The sequence below is a fragment of the Globicephala melas genome, chromosome 7 (genome assembly GCF_963455315.2).
Source record: "Globicephala melas chromosome 7, mGloMel1.2, whole genome shotgun sequence".
Taxonomy (NCBI): Eukaryota; Metazoa; Chordata; class Mammalia; order Artiodactyla; family Delphinidae; genus Globicephala; species Globicephala melas.
Window position 1 is genome coordinate 46,255,308 of NC_083320.1, and position 14,034 is coordinate 46,269,341.

The 14,034-nt window shown below is 31.8% G+C and overlaps 1 protein-coding gene across 6 annotated transcripts in view; it reads left to right on the plus strand.

Moving 5' to 3' along the window:
* The first annotated feature begins 9,482 nt into the window (after positions 1-9,482).
* Positions 9,483-14,034, plus strand: part of CALCRL (calcitonin receptor like receptor) — a 105,319-nt gene continuing 100,767 nt past the window's right edge. For all 6 annotated transcript variants that reach the window (XM_070045941.1, XM_060302159.2, XM_060302163.2 and 3 more), the window contains exon 1: positions 9,483-9,673. The gene's annotated coding sequence lies outside the window, so the exon portion shown is untranslated. The remainder of the gene's footprint in view (positions 9,674-14,034) is intronic.

Consider the following 14,034-nt stretch of genomic DNA (forward strand, 5'->3'; position numbering starts at 1 on the left):
ACAGAAGTTTTTTATGACAAGCTTCCAAGTTACTACTTTACAGGGGGCCCACTCACTTTGGAAGATTCTGAATGCCTTAACATTTGGCTTTTGCTTATGATAAAGTATTTAATCTCTTTTTGTAATAATTCTTGAAAGAGCTAGCAAAATTTAGTGAAGCGTAAATTATTTCAAGTACCAAAATATTTTATTTCAATCTACAATTTATTCTAACTAATAAGTTTTAAGCAAATTCAATTGAACCAAAATTAAGCCATTTCTGTCAACACTACTGATAATTTGCTCTTCTTCATTTATCATGAGATAATATCAGCTAAGTCAGTTATGAACCTGAGTGTCTTTGGGGTTTTAATCCATATTTAATCTGTATTTTCATAAAGAGTGTAATTCCAATTTACTGACCGCTTTTCTTAAGCTGCAGGTGCTCTCAAGTTAGAAGTCAGAGGAAACTTTCAATACTTCCTTCTTAGTCAATTTTTGGAATCAGAAAGCAAGAATTTTGACCTTCAAAAGTCAATTTTTTTTTAACGTATTCCCTATTCTCAAAAGAATGTTCTACAAAATTTGTAAATCACTCTAGGGAGATTTCCAGAGAGTTTCAAAATGCAAACAGCTGTGAGCTACCTAAATGATCCATCTTGCCAAGAAGTTTCTACTCCAGAGATGAAGAAATAAACAATTACCATTTTTTTTTTACTCAAAATATCTGTCACTGTTCGATGAGAAAGTTTGTGGAATTATAAAGCTAAGTATACGTTAGGAAAAATTTTATTCAACCTTTTGCATATTCTCTTTATTTTTCTCCTTCACAAGCTACACACACATACATACCATCATTTAATTGGGAAGAAAATCTTTAAAATCCAGTAAATCCCACAGTTTCTCTTTATCTACTGGCTGCCAGTAAACTGTCAGACACAAATGAAGAATATTTTAAGTATTGTAGAAGAAAAACATAAAACACCAAATCAAATGCAATAATAAACAGCATAGGATTTGGATTCAAACCAATTTGGATTTGTACTCAATAAGCCTGACTCTCTCTTCTTTGCCTGTGAAATGATTATGAGGGTAAATGAGAGCACACATGGAAAGTATTTAGCATAGTGTTTGCTGCACCGTAAGTATCCATAAGATGATAGCTATTGATATTAAAATGTGTTGAATATTTATTATTTCCCAAAGTTTTAAAAAGTAGTTTGAGCTGTAAGAATTATTCAAATAAATTAGGCAATTAAAAGTTAGAGTAGGAAATTTTAGGTAAATTTTGTTTGCTAAAGTAACAATTTCTTAAAATGAGAAATGAGATTAAGTAGTTTTACTGTTAACAAGATTAATGAAGAAAAATGTAAAAATTTTATATTTAGAATTTTAGAAATTTTTAATAATTTGTTTTTGAGATAATTGCCTAAGAGGTGCTATAAAATTTTTAATATGGAACATGGGTAAAAGGGGTAAAAAGCAGTGAATGTTTTTATTTTTATAATGAACCTATGTAAAACTCATATTAAAGTATTTAACTATATCTTATGTTTCTAAGAAATTTTAAGTTTAAAAAATGATCACCATTATTCCTTGTGTCATCCTTCCAAATATTCAGAAACTTATGCTATTATTCATATATGAGTAATATTGGAAATGTGTGCTTTGGATAGAAACCAGATTATAAATATATTTGAATAGAAAAATAGCCAAGCTAGTGGTGATGCTTTTTTTTTTTTAAACATCTTTATTGGAGTATAATTGCTTTACAATGGTGTGTTAGTTTCTGCTGTATCACAAAGTGAATCAGCTATACGTATACATACATCCCCATATCTCCTCCCTCTTGCATTTTCCTCTCACCCTCCTTATCCCACCCCTCTAGGTGGTCACAAAGCACCGAGCTGATATCCCTGTGCTATGCAGCTGCTTCCCACTAGCTATCTATTTTATATTTGGTAGTGTATATATGCCCATGCCACTCTCTCACTTCATCCCAGCTTACCCTTCCCCCTCCCCGTGTCCTCAAGTCCATTCTCTACATCTGCGTCTGGTGATGCTTTAATGCAAACTTTCTGAACGCTGTTCTGTGTTTTCCTATATTGCTACTACTCATTATTTTCTTTTTCTCAGTGCAGAATCATCTAACTGAAACTCCAGTAGCTAATATCATTTGAATTATATTCCATACAGTTTTCTCCCAGAAATATCTGAAGTAGTTTGCCAGATTAAATACTTTACTCATAATGTCACGAAGAAGGAGGACTGGTTTGAAAACTAAACAACTTAAGTTTCAAGTTCCAGTTCTACCAATTTATCCAGTTGTGTAAACTTACTAAGATTCTATTTCCTCACCTGAAAAGTGAAAATAAAATCTTATTCAGAGTTAAAGAAAATGTCTAAAGCATACAGCATATTTCTGGAAAAACGCCAGTCATCAACAATGCTACTCTTCTTCCTCAACTTCCCCTAAAACAGAGCAGAGACCACAGAAGCACTGCTAGATATTAAGTACTTAAAGATACACTAATTAATACAACTCAAAGTTGAATCTATTTTTTCTGCTTCCTTACAATTAATCCAAAAAAAGAGGGTCCTCCAACCATAGTATTTTTTTTCTGAATAGTCACAAATACCATGAAAAATGCATTTTAAGGATACCATATATAAGGGACCATGGTCGACACTGCAGACATTAACTTCCTAATAACTTTGCAGAAAGACATAGAAACATTTCTCAGGGAAAGGTTTTGTACTTGCCTACTCACGCCACCCCCACCACCCCAGTCCCACCCAGCCTCACAGAATAAAGCATAAAACTTGATTTGGAGTGCATGATCATTGCAAATAGATTAAAATACAAATTCCTTATCACAACCTACATGGCCCTACTTACTATGTCCTGATATACTCACCTGCAACTCTCTTCTTGCTCACTGATCTCCAGACTCTAGGAACAATCGAGGTGCAGCACTTGGACAGGTTTTGCTTACTTGCAGTAGTATTCCGAGTCAGCTTTGTTTTGGTTTACCACCCGTACTGTGCTGGTGCACTCACCTCCCTGTTGCTGGGAGAACTGGCTGCTAATAGTTCCCAGCTGCGTCCTTCTGCAAATTGTCCTCAGCTGATAGTAGTTACTTTCCCTAGAAGTTGTTTCCCTCTCCCAGAGCGCTTCACACAAGGACTGACTAAGAAGAAGCTATGAAAAGACAGACTCCTGTGCAGCAGGGGAGGACAAATCTGACAGGCAATTTATACTCCAGAGCCCTAGCCTTATGCATTAGGCCAAATCCAGATTTTACCTGAGACCGCATGCTTGCTCACCTCATTCTTCTTCCAGTCCTGCTTCATTCCCTCCCTTAATGCTTTTTCCTAAAGTCTAAAGAGCACTCCTTCAGTAAATTGTGGGAACCTAAATCCTTCTCTCAATCTCTGCTTCTGGGCCCTACGGAGAACAGACTCCTTTCTAATCCATGGAATACCTCATATTTCTTGACTTTTAGGTTCCAGAGTAATTATTACCTTCAGAGAAAATGCTCTTCTGCAAGAAGTATGTCCTCCCTCCATCCTACCTTCCTATCCACTCAGTCCTGATGTGTTTCAGTCATTGAACATATTGCTTTTAAGCAATTGGAGTATTTGAGCAATATGAGTAAAAATAAGTGTATTTCCCTAAATGTTTACCTGAGGATAGAAACTAAATTCCTTGAGAGCAGGGACCATGTCCCTATTATCCAATTTTGTACTCCCAGTAACCATCCAAATGCTTGGTACATGGCAGATGATCAATTAATATGATGATCAGTTAACATCCAATGGATGGCTCTAGTTCAGAAACCTTGCTTTCTGATGATACAACTGTTTAGAAAGGTAGATTTCAGGGGGAATTAATATGCCCCCAAATACTGTCTCTCAAATATCAGCTGTATTAAGCCAGACTGGCAGGATTATAACCAATTAATCATTGATTTTTTTCCCTAACACAGAGTGGTAAAACAAATATCTTTCATGCTTGAATACAGTGAGGTCCTTGTTTATCAAATGTGAAAGACACTTTTCACTCTGTTGTGAGCTTTTGAAAATCTGATTTGTATTCCTGATCAGATATGTAGGAGTTAATCCACTTTAACGTAGCCATAGGCTTCAGAGTTGTCCTGCTTTAGATCATTTCAAATATTTAAATGTATGTATGTTACATATATGTGATATGTACATTCATTGGAAGAAAAAAGGTGGTATGTCATTTTAATTTGTAATGTTTCACTCATGTTTTAATATTTATTTAATGATTGTTTGCCTTTGCATCTAAATACTGTATGAAGTACATATTCTTTTTGCTGTATATAAAAGGATATTTTAATTGTATAGCTACCATAAGTACATGCCCACTATAACTCTAGTCATCATGTGCATCAGATTGTTTTCTTAGAAATCTTCCCTAGTTATTGGGATTTTTATTTAAAGAAAAAAAGGACAGAATTCCATTATTATTTCACTTAAGAGAGCAACTTTGGCAATTTGAGAATGTTTAACACTAGATGGCAGGATGAGACTGTAGATACGCAACTCCTCAAAGCTAAGTATTAAAAAAAAATGATACTTTCTCAAAGGTGTTAAGAATTCTTAGGCAAATACATTGCATTATTCTTTAATATATGCATTATATATAGTTCCACACTACTTTATATTTAAAAGCTTTCACTGTGTATGATAGAGTGATGTTAAACACAAATAAATTATTGAAAAGAAAATATAAATTGCTAATAATTTTACAAGTTATATAAATATGACAATAGCTGAATAAAATAGTCTGTACTGGGAAAACATTCATACTATTTGGCATTCTTAGAACTTAATAATTAATTTTTTAAGCAAAATGTAAGATGTGGTCACTTAATCAAATGTTGCTTAGGTCAACATGCATAAACACAAAATTAAATAAACCATTTATTTTCACAATGAAGATGGATATTCAGCAAATAAGAAGCATTTCAGAATAAGTTCGCAATACATATCCAGCGATGAAAAGGGCATCTTTTTCAATGCCAACTAATACTATCCTAGAAATAAGAACTATTTTAAACTCTTCTGGGAAAAGCGATTCTAGTTTCCCAGATGAATTACTCACTCTCAGTATTTATGTACCACTGGTCAGTGCAATATGGATAAGTATAGCTAGGGTGACCATATATAATTTTTCATCCAAACCAGGACACTTTTGAATATAAATATATAAACTGGAACTGCCCTAGCAAACTGGGGCACATGATCACCCTGCTTAGGGGACTTCATCCTCAGAAAGTTCATTTTGTGAGCATTTATAATTTTATTGTATTTTAAAATTAATCTTTAATTAGTCCATGACATATCTCATTTGCCAGTCTTAGCTTTTAATTCTAGCAACAGTTAGCCCTTTTGGAGGAGGAGAGGCTCAAACACTCATTAATATCTATAAGAAAATATTGAGTTCCTTAGAAGATCCAAATCCATCAGAACTTCATAAGAATCAATGAAAAGAATAGGCAGGTTTGTAGCCAATTGTTACTGATATGTTGTTTGACTTTCTTGGGGAAACACATTATAAAATACTGAAAGAAATACTCTATATAAACTAGTAAAATAGTTTTATTTATCCATATAGGGACCTGATGTCATGGTACTCACTTCAAATTTAAAGTTTTCTGTTCTTTTCAAATTTGTATTTATAGTAAATGTTTTAAAAACAACATCAAGATCTCCTTGAAATGATAAATTATGTGTAAAATTAGAGTGAAATCAGCCCTTTGGTTTTAATAATGGAAAATAGCATATTCACTTTCAATGGCTCAGCCATCAGATCTGGGTCCTTCTACTAAATGCAATTCATTTAGTAATAAAATAACTTTAAATATGTTAAGCAATTTAAGTAAAATAATAGAAGGTCAGGTCGACTTCCTTACTAGGATTTTTTTGATTTAAAGATTATAAAAATTGTGTTTCTCCCCAAATTATTGGTTCATTTTAAACAATGCATGGTATACATAATTTTGTTGATGCATACATTTTCTAAGTAATGACTTTCCAACAGTTGAGAACACAGAGGAATTATTAATTCACAATAATACCTGAAAAACTTCATAGAAATAATTTTTAAAGTTCTTTCTTGCACTCTCACGAAGGACAGTCTGTTCATAATATGTTTCATTTAAAAGTGTTTTGTTTTGTTTTGTTTTGTTTTGTTTGTGGCAGAACTATGCTCCAAGGCAGTAGCCACACGAATTCAAAATAAGTGGTCAGTTCAACCCAAACCACATTTTTGGTCTAATTTGACTAAGTTAGTCAAATAATATAAACAGTAATCCAGATATTTTGAGATAATCTCCTCCTGAGTGTTAGTCAAAGTGCATTTCACATGGTAATTGGTACTCATTACTGGTAGACTACGGCTCTCATGTGCCTTAGATGGGACCACAAATGTAGGCACAAATCTGTGTCTAGGATTCTGAAATGGGCAAGCATGACTAATTATTATCATATATTTCATTCTGCATTGTACATCATTCCTGAGTTCTATAGAAAACCTTATTGACAGCATCCTGCATGGTTACATCTAGACTCTGCGTTTGCAACATTAGTTGTTAATTGCAGAGAATTTGGCACTTGATTCCTCATGTGCTCGTCAATCTATGCTGTATAAACTAGATAACAGAATACATCCTATTTTTTTCTTAATTCCCCAACACAGCTAGTACAGTGTCTAGCTCAAAATATAGGTTTGATCACTTATTAAATGATTGCAAGTGTCTTTAATCATCTGTTCTGGAAAAAAATTATTTTATAAATAAAATACATAAGGCTAAATTAATATATTGATTAATGCCTCACTGGTTAAGAATCACCTCAATGATTATTGAAATGCTTTCACTTTGTTCTACTACATTTTTCCCAAATATCTGTTGTCATGTTTCAGTGTTGAGATCCATCTTTTCACCTGTCCCTTCATAACCAGAGTGGCTCCCTGAAAGTCCTCATGCCATTTATTTCATCTGGAGTTTATAAAATGGCAATTTAGAATCTGATTAGTGGGATGCAGTTTGCCTGTTATTTCTAAATAAGGCTTTTAAATGATAAGTAATAAAAATTATCCAAGGGACTTCATGGAGTATAAACATGTGCCTGAACAATAATTTAAATATAAATACTATAGCCTCTATTAGCCTTCCCATTTAGTGTAGTATTAGTAAAGGAGAAAGAGGATGTATAGTAGAGGAGAAACAGGGTTGGTTTCAGATTCTTAGGACATAAGTCCAAAGCATAGATTTTTTTATTCCCTAGACTTTACTAGTGTTGGGCAAATGAAATCAATGACTCTTGAAGAAAAAATATTAGTACTTTTGCAAACTTATTGGCAAAAGTTTTAGTTTTTTATAACTTAAATTCAAAAGCTATATTTTGATCTCTTACTAGGAGTCAGATGATATACCAAGCATGAGAGATCAGAAGACATGGACAGTAAACATTCAGGCACATATTAAAGTCTAGTATTTGATTCTGCTCTGAATTTTAAGATGGGAACAGCAACACGTAAAATGTTTTGTCAAAGGTCACACTAGAAAGTATCAGAACCAGGACTGCAATCTCATGTCTCTTGGTCCAATCCCAGTGCTTTGTATTAGTGGTTCCCTTAGTGTATTCACTCTGCAGCAGAATTCAGTAAAGTTTTCACCTGGCAATATCCATGTCAGTATTCTGATTAAAGAGCCACTGTTTGTGGAGTTGGTCATAATCTGCAACATTGACTTTTCTTCTCATGGGCTGAAAGAAATAACTCCAAATGAAGTACATCTCAGCAGCCTCCCAAAGCAAAGCAAAACCTAGTCCTAACTGGAAATGACAATATTCTGTAAACTTGCAACCTATGGTTATTTTCTATTTCTCAATAACCAAATAGGTATAAGTTAGTTTCTTACAAGCTTTATAACTATAATTTGATAGAGATTAGTATGTATCCAATTTTTATATGTACTTATTTTTATCAACCTTGATCCTCTTGATCTTAAGATCAATAATTGTGTAATAAGTTTCTTCCAAGTAATAAAAGTGTCAGCAGGAACATACTGTTTAAAATACGTGAATTCTCTTTAATTTATGTTGCCTGGTCCTCCTTTGTTATTCTACAAGGAATATGAGAATCTCATTTTGTTCTGGAATTGCAGTAACACACCAATATCTCATTGCCTCTGATTTCAGATTTACTAAGAATTGAGTAATCATCATCATATCATATGTATTTCTAAATGTTACCTAATTTGTTGACTGAAAGTGTTAAAAATATATGGATTTTAGATATTCTTTGATACATCTCTTCTAGTTTACAGATAGAAAATTGATGCCCAGATAAGTGACTTTTAGTGCTGTTTAGATTTCAGAAATTATTATTGTTGTTGTATCTCACACATACACCATATTTTCAAAAAAAAAGTTCATTTCAAATTTAAAACTTTCTCCCCTGATAACTTCCAATGATTTATTAAACACATTTAGAATAAACTTATGTTTTGAGGCAAAACTTTTTCTAAAACATTAAAGTATGTTACATATTTTACCTTGTTTCATAATTTAAGTCTACAAATTATTGGCATTTTTGTTAAGGCTATTTTGAGGTATAAGTGTAGTGGTATTAATTACTCTTTTATTTCATAGGTGATAACAAGTCAAATATTTTTAAATATGTGCAATTATTTTAAATGTATAAACACGTTCTCAAAAGGTTATTTTCTCTAAGATATATATTTATATATAATGAAAAATAATTATGTATGTATATGTATACACACACAACACATACACACACAATGGTTTTGGTTATGACACATACACACATATCTATGTCATGAACAAAATAAAAAAAATGTTCAAAAACCTACAGGATAGAGTTTCATCATTTAATTGTGGAAAACTGATCAGGGAATAGCTCTGATTATCAGAGATCCAAATTAACAAGAGTTAGATCACAGAACTAATTATGAGGGAAAAATAGTTATTAGTTTTCTGTGTTCCTTTATGAAGAAAGACATGTTAGATTAAAAAATTCCCTTGATGCTTTGTAAAGTGTAATTCAACACACACACACACACACACACACACACGCACACACTTCCTAATTCCTTTAATTCTTTGAGCAGAATACTATGTTCAGATTTCCTTCAAATCATAGGCATCTCTGTTTGACAAGTTCTAACAGAACTCAGTCAAGGTGAAATACAGCCAGCTTTTGCTGCTAACAATGTATTCATACAGCATATGATCTCTGTCTGTTCAGGCTGCTTCTTGCTCTTGTCTCAGAATAAAAAAGGAGTGCTGCTTTCCTGGGGTATGCCATTTGAGAAAGAAAGTAACCTAACACTAACTGCAGGCGGGGTCAGAGTGATGTAACAGGAAGCTCTGATGTTTCCCTTCTGCTGCTGAGCACATACAATGTGACAACCCTTCCAATCTACTCAGAACAACCCTCTCTCTCCAGCAGAGAGTGTCACCTCCTGCTTTAGATCATCAAGCTCTGCTAACTGGACCTCACCCTGCCTGCAGGGTTACTGCAAAGCTTTCACCCTTCCGCACCTTGTCTGGGGGTACATTTCTTCTGCGGAATCTCAGAAAATCAAATTCCATCCTAAGAATATTTCACCAAGAATTTCCTTAGGAGCTGTGCTGGGTAAGTGCATTATTCAAAATAAATATATTTATTCGGAGTCGTATTCTCATGTAGTTTGACAATGTTTCTACTATAGAATTTAGTTAGTGACATTGAAATTATGTTGAAACAATTCTCATTTATTTCACATGTTAGAAAAATGAGAGTATATCTCCCCAAGATGTACACAATACCTATTACTACTAGATAATATTATGTACAGTGATATTCTAGAAAAATAAATTTGGGAAGTGATAAAACATCTAAATGGATTAAAAGGCATACTTTTGAACAAATATCTTAATCAGGGAACAATGCTTTTTAAAATTAGCTCTACTATTAGCTAAGCTTAAATTTTGACAGCTGGAAAACATTTTTCCCCCAGGAAGAGTCTTTAAACTTTCCATATAATCAGTATTCTAAAAAGGGGGTGAAAGAATAACTACTTATGGGGGTCTCAGAGTCTCACTCTGTAGTTGAACACGATGGAGAATTAAAAGAAAAGGAATCACTTTGGATTTATTATATTTGTCTTCTATTTGCCACTCACGCCTATTTACACATACATCTCTAACTATTGAACTAATGGAATTTTCATTGTTCGCTGTTGCCAGATGTGTCTAAGTCTCTCTTTTACTAACTCTGAACTGTTTCCGCTGTATTGGATCATGGGGTGGGTAACAAAGGAAAAAAACAACTAGGGTTGAGAAAATGTTGATATTTCTATATTAACTCTAATTTCAAAGCTCTTAAGCTAATAGAATGTGTTACTTCCATTTGTCTGGTATCCCTCTGCAAACTTTTTCGGGGAGGGTGTGATACTGAGATAACCGTGGGTAAAGAAAAGTAACAAAATATTTCCCAAATAGATATATCAGATAATTAAACAGGGAAATTAAAGTGTGTATTAAAAAAAGAACTTCCAGGATAAAACTTACTGAAATGTTGAGATGAATCATCTGTTAATGCTTCTTTCAACAGTACAGACCGTCCTGGACAATTTAAGAAACTAGTATCTACTTAATAAGTTGTTGGTATAGAGACATGACAAATTTGTTGCTAAGAAAAATTAGATGTCAGATTTGGGTTCAAATTATATTAATTGACATAATTTTAATATATTTTCTTACCTAAGTGAAATTATAATCTGCAAAATATCCTTCAGTGGAGAAATCCTGTACTTAATCACCCATAATCTGGCACATTAACGGTGGACTACCAACACATTCTGAGTAATTCCTTCATAATTTTCTACTCAGTTTTCCCACAAATTTCTCCAAATAATGGAAAGTTCAATTAAGTCTTATTTTTGTGATTCTTTAAAAATATTATGGCTGGTTTCCTATCTCCTGTCATTCATTAATTGTACTGAGTTCCCTGACACATTTGTGGAAATGGATAGTGTTTTTAGAATGTGACTTTGTAAATAGCCATTAGATAATTAGGGGAAGAAATGGAAAGAACACACTAAATGCCTAACCCAATGCCATGGGTTAGTAACAAAAATTAAAATAACACTGTTTTTAATTTAGATTATTTTCTTACAAGGAGGTATTACATTAATATTATATTTTATAATAAGGAACTCCCTCAAATTCTCTAATCTTTATTTAATTGCTAGCCAAAACCCCATAATTTTCTTTAAATTATTAAAATAATTTAATTTATTTTTTGTAACTATTCTTATAGTATGGTTTATAATCTTTATTTTCAAAAAATACTGTGGAAAAACACTAGGCAACGAATATTGAGGGTCATTTGGCAAAGGTTTATTATTTGAGAAAATAATTGAAAGTTGGAAATAAGAATTCATATTATTAAATTCTACAGTTTGCTTTCTTTAATGGTAAGAGAATATCAGAGCATCAATGCATGCTTTCAGCCATTAAGAATTAATTTACTTTTCTGGATGATATTACCCTGTAGGATCATAAAATCAATACACAGAATCTAATTACAGTTCTAAATATGTAAGATAAAAATACAGAATTGAGAAATCACATGGGTAATGTGAGCAAAACTATGTTCTACCTGCAATATTTAGATATCTTTAAGAATATGCTTTTGGTTATTGCTACAAGTTCTTTTTTCCCCAGTATATCTTGGCATATGCCAAAATATTATTTTGTTAGTTAAAATATGTAAATTTTTAGAATATATAAGAGTATTCATTCACTTTGAAAAAAATGAATAACAAAAACTTAAATAGAAATTAGAACTGGGTCTGTAATTTTAAAAACTATGTTAAATGAATGGCCAAGGTATATGTACTTTACTCATTGGTGATGCCTAGGACATACTGAAGTTTAAATGGAGTCAACACCCTAGTATACTGTGAGAACTTTCACATTAACCTGTACATATTTTATCATTATTTTATGCATAACAGATATTTACTTCAGTAAAAAATTCAAAATAATATTAAGACAAAAGTTTACCTTATAAGCTTTATGTTAATGTGGAAAAATTCTTTGATAAATACAAAAAAACTAATCAGAATTCAGTTTATAGTATTATTACATATTTCTAATTTAGATATTTGTAACCATTATAACAATATTTTGTTTTCAACCTTTAGTTCCATGGTTAAAATTTGATAGTTACTTAATTTTTAAGAATTGCCTTAGAGACTGCTATAGAACAATTAAAATAAACTTTTTAAAGATCTAAATATGCATTCACTAAACAAAACTTATTTCATACTCTATGTATGACTTTGAACACAGCTTGAAAAAATAATTGTTTTTAGGGATACCATGATAATGGTGTCAACATTTCAGAAAACAAATATATTTAAAGGACATTATTTGAGTCTTTGGTTTTATTCCTTATCTTTATTTAGGATTCAGAGAAGCTCTTAAACCATAAACATAAGATACATCATTGCAACAGTGTTAAAGACGACACTCAAAGAGTGTAGTATCTCTTAGTTCTTGACTTGTAGTGTCTCTTAGTTCTTGACTTAGACTATCAGAGAATATACGTAAGATGGAAAATCAGTACACACCTATTTAAAAGATTTGTCTGTGTCTGGTTTTGAAGTTCATGGATGCACTATATAAATGTTTATAATTTCTTAGGAAATCTCTCTTTTTCTACCAAAGTACTATTACCATGCTGCACTATTAAATTTAAGAAATTCTCTCATTTAATATCAGAAAATGTTCTGATGCAATTAGGTGGAAAACAAATACTTAACCAGAAACACAAGGTCTATATGCTAACCAGATATCTCGATCATTTTCCCATTTATTCACATGGACAATCATACCTGCCCAAATTCTTTCATCAATAGTAGTTATGCAACTCAAAGTAACTGGATAGTTTTCACACCTTAATTTTAGTTTACCTACTTACAAGTTGGTTTATAATTTTGAAGGTATACAGCCTTAATTAGTGTAAAATTGAAAAAATAATATAGAATACATTTAATTGTAAACTTTGGAATATAAATATTGAACTAGTGTGATTTAAGAAAAAAGAGCATATGATTAGATATATGATAATTAAATCACCAAAACCCATTTAAATAATAGGAAATATATTTTATACATCCTATTGCCATTCCCATTTAAATAATTTAAACTTTTTGTCCTCAATAAATCCAGATTATTATTTTCTCATGTCTAATTTGGATTATAATATTGTTCATTAAATCAGATTAGATCAAATAATCTGTATTTTTCCATATTTGAGTAAACTTAAAATCAAGTTAGTTTTTTAATTTAATGTTATTTACAAAAAAATGAAGAAATGGATTTTAAAGATCCAATAAAAGGCTTCTTAATGTTAAAAAATAAAATGGAATCACTGGCTGTGAACTGAGTTAGAGTCTATGTTTATTAGGTTACCAGAATTATTATCAGATGATAAGTTGCAAATACTTTCCTAGAACATGTTTCTTCCTCTTTTTCCTTTAAATTAGTTTACTTAAAAGAAACAGTATTATACAAAACAAACACAACATATTGTCGTTTGCAAAAATGGTCAAAAGAGTTTATTTACTTTTAAACATAAAACAAGTTTTAATCTTTTTCTTCCTTCCTGGTTTAATTAAATGCATCATATGCTTCCTACCTTACTACCAATTAAAAGATCAAAAACTCAGCTTGACCCAATATAAATCTAAATAAACAATTAACCAAACCAACCCTGTGGTATTGAGGCTATTGCTTTATACTTTATTGAAGTTGTTGGATGGAGCCCAATTTTTAGTGAAATCTTATTCCTTTTAACATGGAACATATTTTTTAGATAAAAAATGTTAATATGGCATAAACTTTTGTATAAATCTGTCATTATTTCTCTATTTAGGTTTAGGTTAACCTGAACTCAATTGTGCTTCTCATAAAACCATAGTGACTTGTGAGCATGTCATTTGG